Below are 15987 nucleotides of genomic sequence, written 5' to 3'. Positions count from 1 at the left end.
TTATTTTCATTTAAATAAAGATAAACAACAACAGTAGATACAATTTCCATTTGTATTTTGCACCATTTTCCCCAAAATGTATGATTTTATGTTGAGTTTGTGGGATAGAAATACTTTTTTCCAAGTATTTAAATTTTCTGCATATATTAAAGTCAGGGATTTTGTGCTAGTGCTTGTCCAGTGTAGATTTACTATTGTTTTAACAATTTCATATTATTCTTTACCTCTGAATCTGTTCATTCATGCTTTTAATCGGCAAGGACTAATAATTCTCTTTGCATCTGTATGTAAATTAGCGCTGTCAATCGATTAATCATGATTAATCGCATCCAAAATAAAAGTTTTTGCTTACATTATATATGTGTGTGTACTGTGTATATTTATGTATATATAAATACACACACATACACTATATATTTTGTGAACATTTGCATGTCAAGTCACCTTTATTTATATAGTGCTTTTAACAATACAGATTGTGTCAAAGGACTTAACAGTATCAAATTAGAGGATAGAGTGTCAGTAATGTATAATAATAAGATTAAACATTAAATTTTCAATTAAAGGCATTTCATTATTGAATTCAGAGATGTCATTGTCTAGCTCAGTTTAGTTTAAATAGTATCTGTGAAATTAAGTGTCCCCAACTGAGCAAGCCAGTTTTGATCACTTCATGCTGCACTTTGATTCAGGAAGTGGCGGCTGGGGTGTCAGAGCAGTGCGGTGATGGTGTTTTCTTTGTGACACAATGCTCTGTTCAATGTCTAACAGGCCAGGGGGTGTGGCCTCAGATTCTCCACTTGAGATTCACACACAGCCATTCCTCAGTCAACATCTTCATACTGAGTGTATTAGCATAAGAAATATACTCAGCAGCAGCTGCGCCAGCAAGATGGCACCTTGTCATGTAAAGCCAGTTTCGTGTGTTTGCATTTAATAGATAGCTAGATAGAAATTTCTCTATCATCTGAGGGGAATTCAGTGTTGAATAGATTTGGGTGTCACTCATTTCACAGGGGTCATGCTAACAAGCACATTTTCTTTCATTTCTTCCAGAGTTTTTTTAAATCACCGATTTTGAGCAATGGCGTATATTGTTCTCATACTGGTATCTAAGCCCAGACAAGCTTTACAGACCATCCCATTGGAATGAAATTAAGATTTCAGTGAGTGGAAAATGCACTCATAAAATGCTAATCACTGATTGAATATTGTTCTTATGTTGGCTGGGATGAATTCTGACATTCAATTACATTTTTATCTGGCAATTTACTTTATAAAAATGTAATTATGCAGTGACATGATATGCAGTGTCTGCAGTTTTTAATCAAGGCAAATGCTTCTTACAGTCAACCAAGTTGAGATTTGCCAGCCATTACAACTGATTATATTAGGGTTAGTGCTGTCAAAATTAACATGTTAATGCAAGCGAATATTTTTTATTTTTTTTAATCGCATTAAGAATATTTAACGCAATCGTGTGATTCTGACATGTTGGATGTGATGTTGTAGGAGCGTAGCGTTTTTTCAACTAAATTTAAATACTTGCCTGCCATCGAGGTGGTGGATATAGACTAAGCAACTAACCCTGCAAACAAGCAGTTTCGAAAGTGAATCTCGCATTTATATGAGGCATGTGGGATATGTCACTCCTGAATCTTTGCTGTATGTACAGAGTATGTGGCCGTTGGTCTTGTTAGCAGCACGTAAAACGTTCTTAATTGATTATAGCCTAGAACAGGGGTTTTCAACCTTTTAGGACATGCGCCCCTAATTAGTTTGTCTAATTTCACTTGCGCCCCCCCCCCCGCGCACGAGCCCAAAGTGCGCGAACATCATTCGCATATTGTTTGCTGCATTTCCAGTGCGTAGCATTAAGAAACATACACATATAACCAGCTTACCTGATTCAGTGTGATGGCTGAGCCCGTTTCTGAGATAACAACATGCCAATGGTTGGATTTCTGACATGACTAACCGTAAATTATTTTACACCATTCTCACTGTCGCCTAACAGCGGGAGTCTGATTGCCCCCTAGCGGATGGCTGAAAATTTGAAAGCTCGTATTCGTAAATCTTCAAGGCAATGTCTCTGAATTAATTGATGCTCGCGCCCCCCTTGACAGGTGCTGGCGCCCACAGGTTGAAAACCCCTGGCCTAGAAAGTGAGCAAACAGCGCTTCCATATAATCACTAAAAAGCTGTCACTTATTTAGATTAATCGCAATTTCACAATGTTCCATTATAATCAATGAAGCTCTCTAAACTGCAAATATAGTATCTTATTTACATTGTGTCTACTTGCGGCGTTTAGCATTGAGTGAATTCTGACTGTCTCTGGCAGCCCTGCATCTATTTATATATTTCTTTATTAATATCTTAATATATTATTATATCTAATATTAACCATTTGCACACACGAGCATTATCCGACTCGGCTCCTCCCGACCGCAGACGCAGGTTTACAAACCACTTTTTCCTGTGTTTTTTGGACACTATAAATGCGCGTGGTTTTGAGCAATTTGAGCATCCATAAACAAGGCAAAACATCGGCATTTTGAGTTTCTGTTAGCGATTTCTATATAGAAAAATCACTTCCTGCTCTCCAACTGCATTTCGCACCACAGCCATGACGTCATGTGCAAACACACTATTAATGCAGGGGTGGAGCTTGGGTTGGCCACCCCACTCACAACTGCTCTTATTTTCCTGAAGAATTGCATTTATTTAGAGACAGAATTAGGGTTTCTGCGATAGACGGTGTTGACTGTTTTACCGGTGTGAAGCCGCAACACTGGTTACGTCACTTGCCCACCTCAGCACCGTATATTAAAAATATACTGTTTTATGTTGTTTCTACATTTGAAGATTGAATGTGAAATTATTGCAATATAAAAGTATTTTTAAAAACTTTAATGTTCGCGATTTAAAGAGAAAATGTGTGATTTATTCGTAAATAGATAGACAGCACTAATTGGGGTATGTGAACAGAACTGTTACTCGCGTACATTACTGTGAACTCTATAATCGCATCTGCAATGTCCTGGATCAATTCATAAATTAAATGTTAAGTTAGTGGCATTAATTCACCTAATGTAGGTGTTCTAAGGTGCGGTTCGAAAAACGTGAGATGCGGACAGTGGAATGGGGGAAAACACATGGTCTTGAGACTTAAACTGTTTTTAACCTGAGTGCCATGTTTTTAGAATGCCGCGTAGTGTGCAAGATGCAAGCTCAGTGGTCAAACACATCCATCAGTGCATTATATAGATAAAACTATGGAAAAGTAGCGCAGTGGATTGAAAAAAAAAAAAAACCCATTCTGTGCAAATGGCTGCTAAAAACCCAGCTTTGCATCACAGAAATAAATAACTTTTTTTAAAATAGAAAATGGTTAAATTGTAATCATTTTACACAGTTTTACTGTATTTTTGATCAAACAAATGCAGCCTTGGTGAGCATAATAAACTTTTCGACAATTTTAACAATCCAAAACATGAACAGAAGCATGCATACCAAGAATTCGCTGTCTATTTAAAAATGAGATCTTATATTAAAAGTGCAATATTTACCATACAATTATTTTATTTTATTTTTTTCTGTAAGTAATAAGTTACTGGAGGCCATGGTGTATCGTGAATAAATCACGGCACATCGTGCCTAACAATGCCCTTCAGCCGTGATTTGTTCACTATACAGCACAGCCTCGAGTACCTTATTGCTTTTATAAAACGGTTACCACACAATAATATTAAAACCAAAAATTTGTATTTAAATGTTAATTTTTTTGAAGAAAGTTTGTCACTTTTTTTTTTGAAAATGGGCTCATTTTCCAACTCCCCAAGAGTTAAACAGTTTAGTTTTACCGTTTTCGAATCCATTCAGCTGATTTCCGGGTCTGGCGGTAGCACATTTAGCGTAGCTTAGCATAGTTAATTGAGTCTGATTAGACCGTTAGCATCTCGCTCAAAAATGAAAAAAGAGTTTCGATATTTTTCCTATTTAAAACTTGACTCTTCTGTAGTTACTTTGTTTACTAAGACTGACGGAAAATGAAAAGTTGTGATTTTCTAGGCCGATATGGCTATGAACTATACTCTCATTCCGGCGTAATAATCAAGGAACTTTGCTGCCGTACCACTTTGCGCCTGAAAATAGTCCAACGGAAAACTAATAAATTCAGTAACTGAATTCCCTCCTCACATCGGAAACTGTAGGCTTCCACACAGACACGCACACACACATCAACACATCACCGCATGAGAAGCGTTAATTAGATGGGAAGAAGGGCGGGGTCTCAGAATTAACGCCAGCGGGGGTCACTCATACTTCATTAAATAAATAACAAACAGTTAATTTTGCCGAAATACATAATACATGAAACCGTTTTGATGCTGTAATATTTATTGTTTGTTGCTAAGGGCGGTTGCTTAGGGTGTTGCTCAGTGATACACAGAACCATTGGGTAAAGCGGTCATAGCAGTGCTGTATTGTGAATAAAACACAGCTGCTGACCAATCAGAATCAAGGAATGGAACTAACCAGTTTATAAAATATTTTATACTGGTTTGAGTGGGAGTAACTGGTCATAGATTTTTCAGTTTTGGAGAACATAAAAGCTAACACCAGGTATTCAAGATTTTTGTATAAGTATAGTAAACATTTGCCCTTCTTACGTTGGAAGTAGAAGTCAAGCGGATGTGTTTGTAATGATATATGTCATTCAAGGGTGTGTTGGACCAGAGGAGACAGGAAAAGGGTGGCAGCAGCAGCTGATCAATAATTCAGCACGCAGCACAGTAAGCGTATATACGAGCTTCTCAGTAAAGCTGTGTGTAAGCCTACATATCTGCCACTCTTCTGGTTTAAGCAGGGGATGTCTGTGCAAGTGGTTTGAGTCTCTCTGCTGTGTATAAGTCTTCTTCCTGTGCTGTATCTGGGACAGTATGCAGGCCGTGCAGCACCGTGCATGTCCCACAGCTAGGTTTGTGTCTCAGTGATGAATCAGCACTTCAGGAAAGGTGGCACTCTGACCACAAGCATTTCCAGGATGTTCACTTAGCGCTGTTATCGTATGACATCTGAAAAGCAGTCCGCTGATTAAACTGCCTGGCAGCCGAGCTTTAACTGTAACTTTACACCGGTGCCTTGCTCAGCTCCTTGAGCACCATACTGGAGTAATACCGAATCAGCAGGGTCCCACATAAACTGAAGCCCTGACCCCTCACGAGGCTGCTGGGATACAATATGCAGACTTTGTTTCTTAGAGCTAGTTGTTAAAGTAACCTGTATGACAGCACCTTAATGAATAACATTGTAATCAATGTTATGATCACAAGGGAATTTAATAAAGTATATCATTTTTTTTGTATATAACTTGGCAAGCAATAAATAAACATTCCAGTGTAAAAGAAATTAAATTCTCAGTTGCAACATTTATTTATTAAACATTTTTTACTTATTTCACATGTTTGAAATATTTTTATATACTGATGTGATGTTCCAATATAAAATCCAACATTCTAATATATATTTAAAATCATTTTAACATATTAGTATAAAAAAATAAAGGAATACAGTTTCCTCAAATATTACACAGCAAATACTGTCTTCAGGATTGATAATAAGAACCATTATTAATAATTCAGCTCCAACAATAATTGAACACCAAATCAGCCTAATGGAATGAATTTTGAAGAATCGTGACACTGAAGACTGGAGTACCTAATGATGCTGAAAGTTATACAAATTATATTTAACATTTTTAAATGGTAAATTGTAATATTTCACAATATATCAGTTTCACTATAATTTGTCCAAATAAATGCAGTCTTGGTGAGAATGAGACTCCTTTCAAAAACATTAAAAACTTAATGTATTTATTTGTTTTTGTTTTTCACATATAACCTTTGTAACAGTCTTATGTTATGTTATATATTATATTTTAGGATTTATTAAATGAGTACCAGGTGACATCCACACACATTTAATCTAGAATCAGGCTATTGTGTCCATTTCTTGGGGAGCATGTTTGTTTGTTAGACCCCACAAAGAAAGGACCAAAGGAAGTGAGGCGCTGGGTGGTCAGGTGAAGGAGATGCTATTGTGACTGTAGCATGAAATCCTGAGGATGTGCTTCCCCTTACGTCCTCTACTGCGCAACCCGACCCCTGAGGTCTACCCTCCCCCAGACGTGACTTCAAGCTCTTGCATGCTGTCTAGCCCCTTATTTCTGCCCACCGTGGCTGCTGGAGAGATTCTACGTGTTCTTGAACTCTTGAAACTGGATTAGCTGATTGCGCCTTTGTGAATCTTTTGTTTTTTGCTCTGAAGTTCAATTTTGGTTAAAGGAGACACGGTGTGATTACAAAATGATTCCCAATGCATCAAGATTTTAACAGTGGCATAGGAGCCACCAATCTTTTGACCTTCACCCTTTTTAAATAATGTGAATTAGGGCTGCAATGACTAATTGCTAAAAATCAATAACGAAAATAGTCTAGAAGTTTCAATATCGATTAGCCCAGTCTTTATGCACGTGCTGAACATCATCGAGAACAAAATACATTAGTGTTTTTTTAATTACTGCCTTAAAGTCATAGAAATTAATAAAATCGTGAAGTAATAGACATTTCCATAGTCAATGTAAATACTTTCCATTATGCTCCGCTAAAAGTGCATTTGATTATCATTAATTTATTATTGTAGTGAAATATAATTATATAAACTCTTTTACCTGCATGCCATTATTTATTATTATTATTAAAAAGCCAATATGCTTGTAATATGAATGCTAATAAGCGACTAGTTTATAGTGAGAATTGGTCACTATACTAAAATCTTACCATGAACTATTGCAGAAAGTTTATTAATGTACATGAGGGTGTAAAGTTTATTTAAAAAAAAAAACAAATCCAATTCCCTCTAAATATTGCAATGTACAAAATTATTCAACCCCCAAAAGTTACATTTTGTTAAGAATCTTTTCTTATAAAACTGATCTGCTCAACTGCTGCCAACAACAAAGCCTTTTTGCGAATCAAAATGATTAACAGTCCTTATCCAATAATCCAGTTGTCCATGAAAGATTGCAAATCATGCATTTATTACTCAAGGTGTGCAAAACCTGAATTTAATGTGTCTGATCGGCATTTACTGCTGATCTTATGATCCTGTTATGCTTTTAGTACAAATGAATGATTAAAAATCTAATAAAAAAATATGTATTTGAGCATCATTGCAGAATGATATGAGAAAGCATTGTGATGTGCCAGTAAATCGAATTTCCCCCATAGCCATAGTACAAACAGCATCTCCGAGGCGTAGCCTCAGTGGAGGAGGTGCTGTATGTGTCTGCAAGGGTGGGCTGACTCCATGGGCCCACCCGCTGAGCCCAGCTCATGCTTTATGGATGGGGGGGGATGGGGTGATGAAGGCTGGAGAGTCTCAGCCATGTCTATGTGATTCTCACCTTCCTGTTTCTGCACAGCTTGTTTGGACGGTTTATAGTGCTTGGTTCATGATGGCATATGACGAGACAATATTAGTGCATTATTTAAAGCAGATTGTTTGGGTTCTTGGCTGTAGTGGTTTTTCTCTTGTTAGGAATCCAGTAGAACCCATAATGCACAAACAAAGCCTTGTATATGCAATAATGAAATCTATTTACGTAACAGGCTTTGTCAGTTGGCTTGATATCTTCCCTAGAGATTCTGATCTTCCCTTGAGCTTAAGCTCAGGTATGTCCTTTTGTGACCTTATGTTGTCATCCAGTAGCGCATTGTACCAAATAATTGAAATGTCATTCACTCTTTATCAGTCATAATTCTTGAAACCTTTACTTTTGTTAAACGCAGTGTTTCCACTGGTTATGTTTCCTGCAGACAGTGTTCTGGAGGTTGTTTTAGTGATGTCTGATTCACAAACTAAACGTACTTTTGAGTTTCCAAATTAGCAGCATGTTTATTGAATTATTCTGCTGTTTTCCAAAAGCAGTGTTAGGCCGCAATCAGACCGAACGCATATTTTAGGTCTGAAAACGCGAGGCGCACTGAATTGCCGCCTTTTTTTTTTTTTTGTGACTTTTAAAAAAAGAGCAATGCACTACGTTTTTTTTATGTTGCTATGCAATGACCAAATTAGCTGTCCTGTCAGTCTAATCAAAGGTTTATAGCACGAACACTCTAAAATCTTAGGTTTTTGCTGTTACGTAAACTGTCATATTAGCAGAAACCTTAAACAATACAGCTCCAGGTAACCCGCGACAGACACCAAAAGTTTCTCCTCCATCACTGCAGTCTCCGGACTTTCTAAGCTACGGTAAACTTTTGTCACCACAACAGAAGGCCTGCCTCTCCATTCATTCGATTGGACATTGGAAAAAAATGCAAATGACGTTGCAACAATTCAAAAAGGCACCTCTCACTGCAAAAAATTCTGTCTGATCGGGGCCTTAAGAAACTACAAAGGCAAGGTTCAACGATTTGGAGAAAACATACCTTCAAACATACCTTGAATTTACTGGTTAGAAGCTTAGTTTCTTGCATTACATGTGGACTTCAATTGATCATGCACTTGAGCAAAATAAGCAATCTAACATGCATTAAAATGATTTTATTTGTTTATAAATTTAATTCACATTTTTCATGATTTCCTAATAGGTGACTCTTGTGAGAGGGGATTTTTTATTTATTTGAGGGGTGGAGGAGGCCTTTTTTTTTTTTTTTTTTTTTTTTTTTTGACACTTTTCAAAAATATATATTTACCTCACCTAAATGTTTGATCATCCAGTGCCTTTTTGATTTTGCAATTGTTGCAGAACAAGCCTGGTTTTTCGAGCTGTATGTGAGGCAGCCTTTTACACCAGGTTCACACATACTCCATTTGCAGTGCGTAAGCAGTCCATGGTATGTAAGCGGTGCAGAAGCAGCATAGACTGTGCTTTCACACAGATACTGATCCGTGGCTGTTTACCACAAACAGGTTGATTTCAAATCCAAACATTGTTACTGAGAATAATTGAGAAATTGTGATTCTTTTACAGTACAGTAATACAATCTTTCATAGACGTGTTTAAACACAATATAAGCAACACATTCAATGCTTTATACTTTGTTGCATTTACTTCTAGATTTATATATTAAGTTGCTCAAGAAAGTGGCAAAACATCTAAACTACTTTTCTTATCACAGACAATCTAAATTAAAACTTACCATTGACAGAAACAGTCAGAACTACTGCCTTTTCTTTTGCATTTAAATCTTTATTACAAGCAATCAAGCGGTTCATATAGAACTACCTCCATGAGTGCCATCTATTATTGCCTTGTTTATCTAAAAGTGCTCTTTTCCTTTAAACTTAGCCAAAAAGTCATGTGTTGACTATAAAAAAAAAAACCAAAAAAAAAACACAGTGAACTTTAATTGTATGCATTTAAGATGTAATTACTACATTTTCGCATTGAAAGATTTAATTCGTTAACATGAGCGTGCAAAAAAAAAAACACACCGCATACGCACTGCAAATGACGTATGTGTGGAAATGGCTTTGAGTGTGCATAAGCGCATGTGAGCACTGAATGAAAAAGAAATGCACTTTATAAACTTTAGTGGCGATGCGACACTGCCTCGATTGTGCAAGTGACAATTTCTGTGTCAACTATGCAGTGTGCAACTCGCTTAATGGTGCAGTCGTTGTTATTTGAAGCCATTTTTTGCATTTTGAGAAAGACAGTGCAGTGATTCACTCACTATTTGTGAAATATCTCGCGTAAGGTTTTCAAATTACTTCATAAGTTGTTTAATGAAGAAATATGAATTGTACCTCTCCTTCAGCATTATAATTATTTTACCCGCGCCGGACAGTGACTGAGATGGTGCCGCTGCATGCCATGCCAAACCTCTCCCGGCAGGTGCTTCATCAGCTTAGATCGGTTTATGAGATCGGCCTTTATAGAGACGGCCAATCAAACATCCCAAAGCGATTATCGGCCGATAGCATTCAGTAGCCGATCAATCGGAGCACCCCTAATTAGAATGCACACTTTGGTAAGAGCTCTAGAACCCCGTGGGATGTGAGAGGGATCCTGCAATTGAATGTGTAAATGAAGCAAGATGGAGAACAAATTCCATAATAGTCCTCAAATTCCATGTTTGTTATTTGTTAGCAATAGACTTAATTAGTTCAAACTTATTCACCCTGCTGCCATGATAATTCTTCTATTCACTATGGCGTATTATAAAATAATATATAAAAATCAGATGAAAAACAAATTTAAAAAAACATTCAAATTGAAAATGAAATACTAAAAAAAATAAAAAATTCTGAATTTTTGTAAAAAAAATAAAAATGCTGAAACTGAATAAAAATGTATATTAATGATGAATAGAAAAACAGTTAAAACAAGCAAATAAAATATATTGTATCTGAGGAAGGAGCTGTAAAGGCACACCCCTATTCTGAAAAAGGGGCGGGGAGCAGCAGCTCATTTGCATGTAAAGAGAGATGCATGAAAACAGCCTGTTTCTGCTTCCACTCAGAATAGTTTTTTTCAAAATAATGTAATACATTATCCACCGGGTATTTTGAGCTGAAACTTCACAGACAAATTCTGGGGACACCTGAGACTTATATTACATCTTGTAAAAAGGGGCATAATAGGTCTCCTTTAAACTAGAAATACAATGTTATACACAATATCTACAATATTATATTAATAACACTAAAATAGCACCCATGCCAAAATTGTACGATACTGTATCACTTAGCTTTTTTTGTGTGTTTGTTTGTTTGAATTATTACTATCATTGGTAGATTTATGTTTTGTTTAAGTGATTGGCCTTTGTTTAAGTTTAGGTCATAATATTTTGTATGAGATTGTGGAATTGTAAGACATTGTACAAAATTGTATGACTTCTCATGAAACTGAGTCACTGTAAAAATTTCATAGAAATGTACTAAAAGAACCACCAACGGAAATGAGTTGGACATCGAAGCACTAGTCTGTCTGTGACTGAGCATGGAGGATGGACAGGCACACAGACATGCCCAGACATGATTCTCTGAGATGTCTGCTTCAGCAGCAGCGCTCAGCTCAATATCGTGCAGTGATGTCACGGCCCTTCCAGCTGATTCTTATCCGCTCAGAGGACGCGTCACGCAGGATCCTGAGCAGTCCTGCTTCTGCCAGATGAAATGACCTTTCAGGATGTCTGTGATATTAAAGGAGCAGTACTAGAACATCAGACTGAACAATACACATTAAATGTAGCCTTTCAGTGGTCTATTGGGGCTCTCAGAAAACATTTATTTCCCGTAAAGGTAAATGGAATATTCTCTAATGTAAGTTTGAAGTACAGGCAGTGACGAAGGGGTTAGTCATGATTACTCATCTTCTGCTGCGCCACTCCAAAGTGATGGTGTGATCAGTGCACCCCCCCCCCCCCCCCCCCATGCTGCTCTTATCAATGAGGAGAGAAGTGACATCACTGGTCTAGAGATCACAGTCCATCCCATCTGTTCTGATTAACGTGTTATGATTACACACACAGGCATTAATATTCAAACTCCATTTGTAATGCTCTTATGGAGATCTGTTGAACGTCATTATGCTGAACTGTTATAACTGCAATGTGATTTTAAAAAAGCAACAATGAAATAATAAAATCGCTGCAATTTGTCACAGACAAGCCTTTCCAGCATACCAGCATAGACAGCTTAGTTGATTTTAATGAAACTATTTTTTTTTATGTCCACTGTAAACACGGTGTGACTATGCTGTTTACAATTGGCATGCAAGGTTCAAACTTGCCACATTAATGTAGAATGCAACTGAGATGTGATCAGAGTGTCAAGGTTTCCACATTTTTTTTGGTCTAGACCTGTATATTTATTTATTTTTAAGAATCATTTCTAGCTTTTAGATTAGCTTTTATAACTTATCTTTTTAGATTAGTTTTTCGAACTTAAGTGCTGTTTAATGAGAAGCTTTTTCCCCTACTGATCCAAACAGATTCATTCATTTGTGCACCAAAAAAGGTGTATACATATCATATACATACTGTATACATATCAAAGTTCTTTTCATTTGTGAAAGTATTTAAGTCCCTGGATTATAGAATTAAATTTGCTACATGGATATGCAATATATAAAATATTACAAGGTTGAATTTCCACCAAAAAGGTAACTATCTTGATTTTTTTGGTTGCCCACTGCTGTGAGGGTTTTTTAAATCTATACCATTTACTATACTGTTAATTGTACATATTTTAAGTAATGTCAATTTTGGTAGGGCTTTGCAACTTATTGGTTAATTATTACAGTACGATATGTTGTTTGCAGTTAAAATTAATCAACTTTAGTTTCATGCACTTTAACTTGTTGTTGAGTTTACAGTAGGCCAGTTCCATATTACTTTTGATGTTGTGACTCCAACTCTATAGCAAAAAAGAAATTGGAATTTGAAAGTTAAATTTGTGTCAGGTCAAAATCTTTTACTCTGTCCATTTCAGTCAGTTACTTCAAAACACTGATTTAATCATTTGTTGCATCATCGCTCAGAATTATTCAGTCCCTATGTGGCATTTTTATGCATGCTATTAAACCGCTTTTGAAAAAATAATACCTGTACAGTGCACCTTGAAATTAAATTGGTATATACACATCCATTACAAATATTCAATTTGGAAAAACTTGCTTTTTACCTTTCTACATTTGTACTGCGGTATCCAGCTTGGTTTAAACATTTTGTATAAATTGCAACAATGGCTTGTTTTTTTTTTGTTGTTGTTTTTTTTTTACTTCGGTGCTTATTCATAAATATCAAGATGCTAAAAATCAAAAAAAAAATTGAGATTTTATCTATATTACCCAGCTGTAATTTTGAATGAATAGTTTATAGTTGGATTGGCTCAGCCCTTTCAGGACAGTTTCTCTGAATGGTTTTTATTTGCTGCGAATGATGTCAACAGATTAGATAACTGTAATGATTTCTTCTGTTTGCACTAGAGATCATCCCTTTTAATCTGATCCGCTCAGGTACAATAGAGAGTGATGGAAATGTGGGTACACATTCACGGACATCACAGCAGTTCAGGCCATATTACAGCGACTGGGCTGACAGACAGGAAGAACAAATATGACAGCAAAGATTCCTGTCTCACAATGTTGCTTTGCTGTAGGTGCATTTTGGACATACGGCTCGTGGTAACTCTGATTTAGATTGCAATGGATGGTTTGCGTTTATCCCGATGGCGCCACTTTGTTTTTAACACCGCCCCCTGTCTTCTCAGCACATCAGGGTTGGCTGAATGGAGCTGACAGGAAGTCTGAGCTGTGGCCAGGCGTTTCCCACGCACACAGGCAGATAATACAACTTGCCCGTAATCGCATAATGCCCCCGTCTGCAAACATGACTGACCACACTCTTCCCTCCAACCTGATCACCGGTTGTGCCTTGTCCTCCAGTCTCTTGTTTTGCTGCTGTTCCAGTGGTGCGTGCTGTGAATGTTTGTGCATGAGCACTTCCAGCAAAGTGGGCAATTTGTTAATCACGCTGTCCTGACCGCTGCGTGTGTTGCGGAGGAGTGGTGCTGTTGAGGGCAGGATGTTCTGGTGGGAGGTAGAGTTCCTCTGTCTCTCCATCCTCAAGCGCAGCTTTGTGAATGACATAACACCACCCATGGCGCTTATGTAATCCACGTCCATCTTATTTGTCTCCTCTCCATCTCTCTCTGTTCTTCAATCTAGATGGAGGCTCATGTAATTCCAAGGGATTTGTAAACTTAAACGATTTTCTTGCATCATGAGTGAGCTCAGTCCACTTAAACGCAAAATGAAGTTTTAAGAGTGGCATTATATGGTACAGTGATGTGATTTATCCAGAAAGGATTAGTCACAATAGTTGACTAACAAGATATATCTCATGTAGAGATGGCAACTGAAATTATTCAGCCAAAACAAAAAAAGAATTTTCAGAGTTACGTATGATTAGCTTTTCTCTAATGCCACATTATGACTGTGAATATGTAAAATATTGAGAGGTGGTTCATTGCTGAATAAGTATATCACTGGTTTTCAGTTTCAGTTTATCACCTGAGTGCACAATATCCTAAGCAACACAGAGTATCATTACTAGGGCTGTTAACGCGGAGAAAAAATGGATTCACCTATCGCAATTCTTTTTAAAAACGATTTAAAAATCCATTGGTTTACCTCAGAAGCTATTTTTTTCATTATTTTAGTTTTCCTTAGAGGTGGTGGGGAGATTTTACTTAATTATTAATTATAGCCATTCAACATTACAGTATAATTGAAAGCCATTATTTTTAACACTTAATAGGCTCTGAAAATATGACTCTTAATTTAAGTGAACTTGAAACAGTCTTCACATAAACTATAAATTGTATTTGTATAAACTATGAAATGAGTACAAATTAATCTTTATTCAAATTACAAAAGTTTATCAGCGACTAGAGGAGAGTGATTTCTCGTTTTCTTTTATTATTTGATTTCCATCAGTGACAGACTTCATCAGGTTTCACTTTAAAAGCAGTGCTATGTCTTTAAAACCTGACGCACATGACGTGGGTCTGACACACTTTCGCTTTTCTCAACATTTTACGGTCATTTAGGACTAATTTAAGACCGTGTTTACGAGGTAACTCGCCATAACTGCACATTTGAACATAATTGTGTGCGTTTTTGTCTGCTGAAGCGGCTCCACAGTGTAACTAAGCGTTCAAACTTATCTACTCCATTTGATAATCAACTTCATCTCCTATTTCTCGCTAGGATATATGACCGATAGCACGGTCATTATACTCATCTAAACTTGAGTTGCGTATATCTCATAATCCCCTCACACGAGCGCTTGTCAATGCTGCCGTCTATTGATGTTATGGTCTCCGGTATATTGTTGTCGATCGTCTTTTTTTGCCTGTGAAACAACAATGGCCCTGGCCAGTGTTGCCACCTTGTGAACAAACTAATTAGAACAAAAACAATCCGAGGCTTGTGTGCGAATCTTGATGAAGCCGAATGAAGATGATCGGTGGGCCGCCAATTGAATAGCCCTGCACTGTACTGTCAAATAACAATAAAGAAAATAAGAATAATCTAACTACAAGCAACAGCTCAAATAAAAATACAATAGAGTAAAGATACAAATAAAATAATCAATGATTTTAAAAGTTTTTTTTAGGTAGGTCTATAGCATTAGTTTTTAGGTACAGAAATTGAATAATCAAATGTAAAACAGCATTGCATATTTGACTGTATAAATGAAAGATTCATCTTTATTAAAGTTACAAAAGCAATTCAATCAAGAGCAGTGAGTGATTTCTTTGTTGTTGCTGTTTGATTAATATTAAGAAAGTGCTGTCACTTTAAGAGAATACACTGATCCAGTGCACTGATACTGTACGCTCAGCTGGCTGTCTGCTATAGGATACTTAACAAGACGGCATTTTGACACCATTTTTGTGTGAATTTGTCCATTCAAACACAATACTTCAGAGAGAGCTTCATATTTCATATAAATCTTCTCACTGCTCGCGCGAGCTTGTGTCCTCTGGCTCTTAAATGTTTAAACTGGCAAAGCTTACATGAGTTTAGTTTAAACATCGATATCAACGTGTGCTGTTCAGGTCTCACCTGTGCGCGCGTGCTATCAGCACCCGGGTGATGACGGAATGAATGCTCATTCCAGCATACGGCACTCACATTGAACAAGAGTGAATGGTTTGTCCACTTTTTAATGTACTGGGAAGCCAGAATGCGCATCCATTAACAGAAACATACATTAGCCGAACCCTTTGTTTTACGTGTTATTTATAACAAACCATAACCGTGTGTGGAGAACCGTGCGGTTCGTTTTTTTTTTTCGCAAACTGCGCCACCCCTAGTTTAAAGCAAAACCATGATAGAGGCAGAGGATCAAACCTCTTCCAGAATTCTTTCTGCACCTTCACGTTTTGAATCCCAACTGC

At 36.9% G+C, this 15987-nt stretch overlaps 1 protein-coding gene across 6 annotated transcripts in view; it reads left to right on the top strand.

Moving 5' to 3' along the window:
• Positions 1-15987, top strand: part of LOC306885308 (casein kinase I) — a 53332-nt gene that overhangs the window by 8267 nt on the left and 29078 nt on the right. The gene's annotated exons all lie outside the window — the stretch shown is intronic.

The sequence above is a fragment of the Barbus barbus genome (assembly GCF_936440315.1).
Source record: "Barbus barbus genome assembly, chromosome: 2".
Lineage (NCBI taxonomy): Eukaryota > Metazoa > Chordata > Actinopteri > Cypriniformes > Cyprinidae > Barbus > Barbus barbus.
This window is presented reverse-complemented; position numbering and strand designations above follow the sequence as displayed.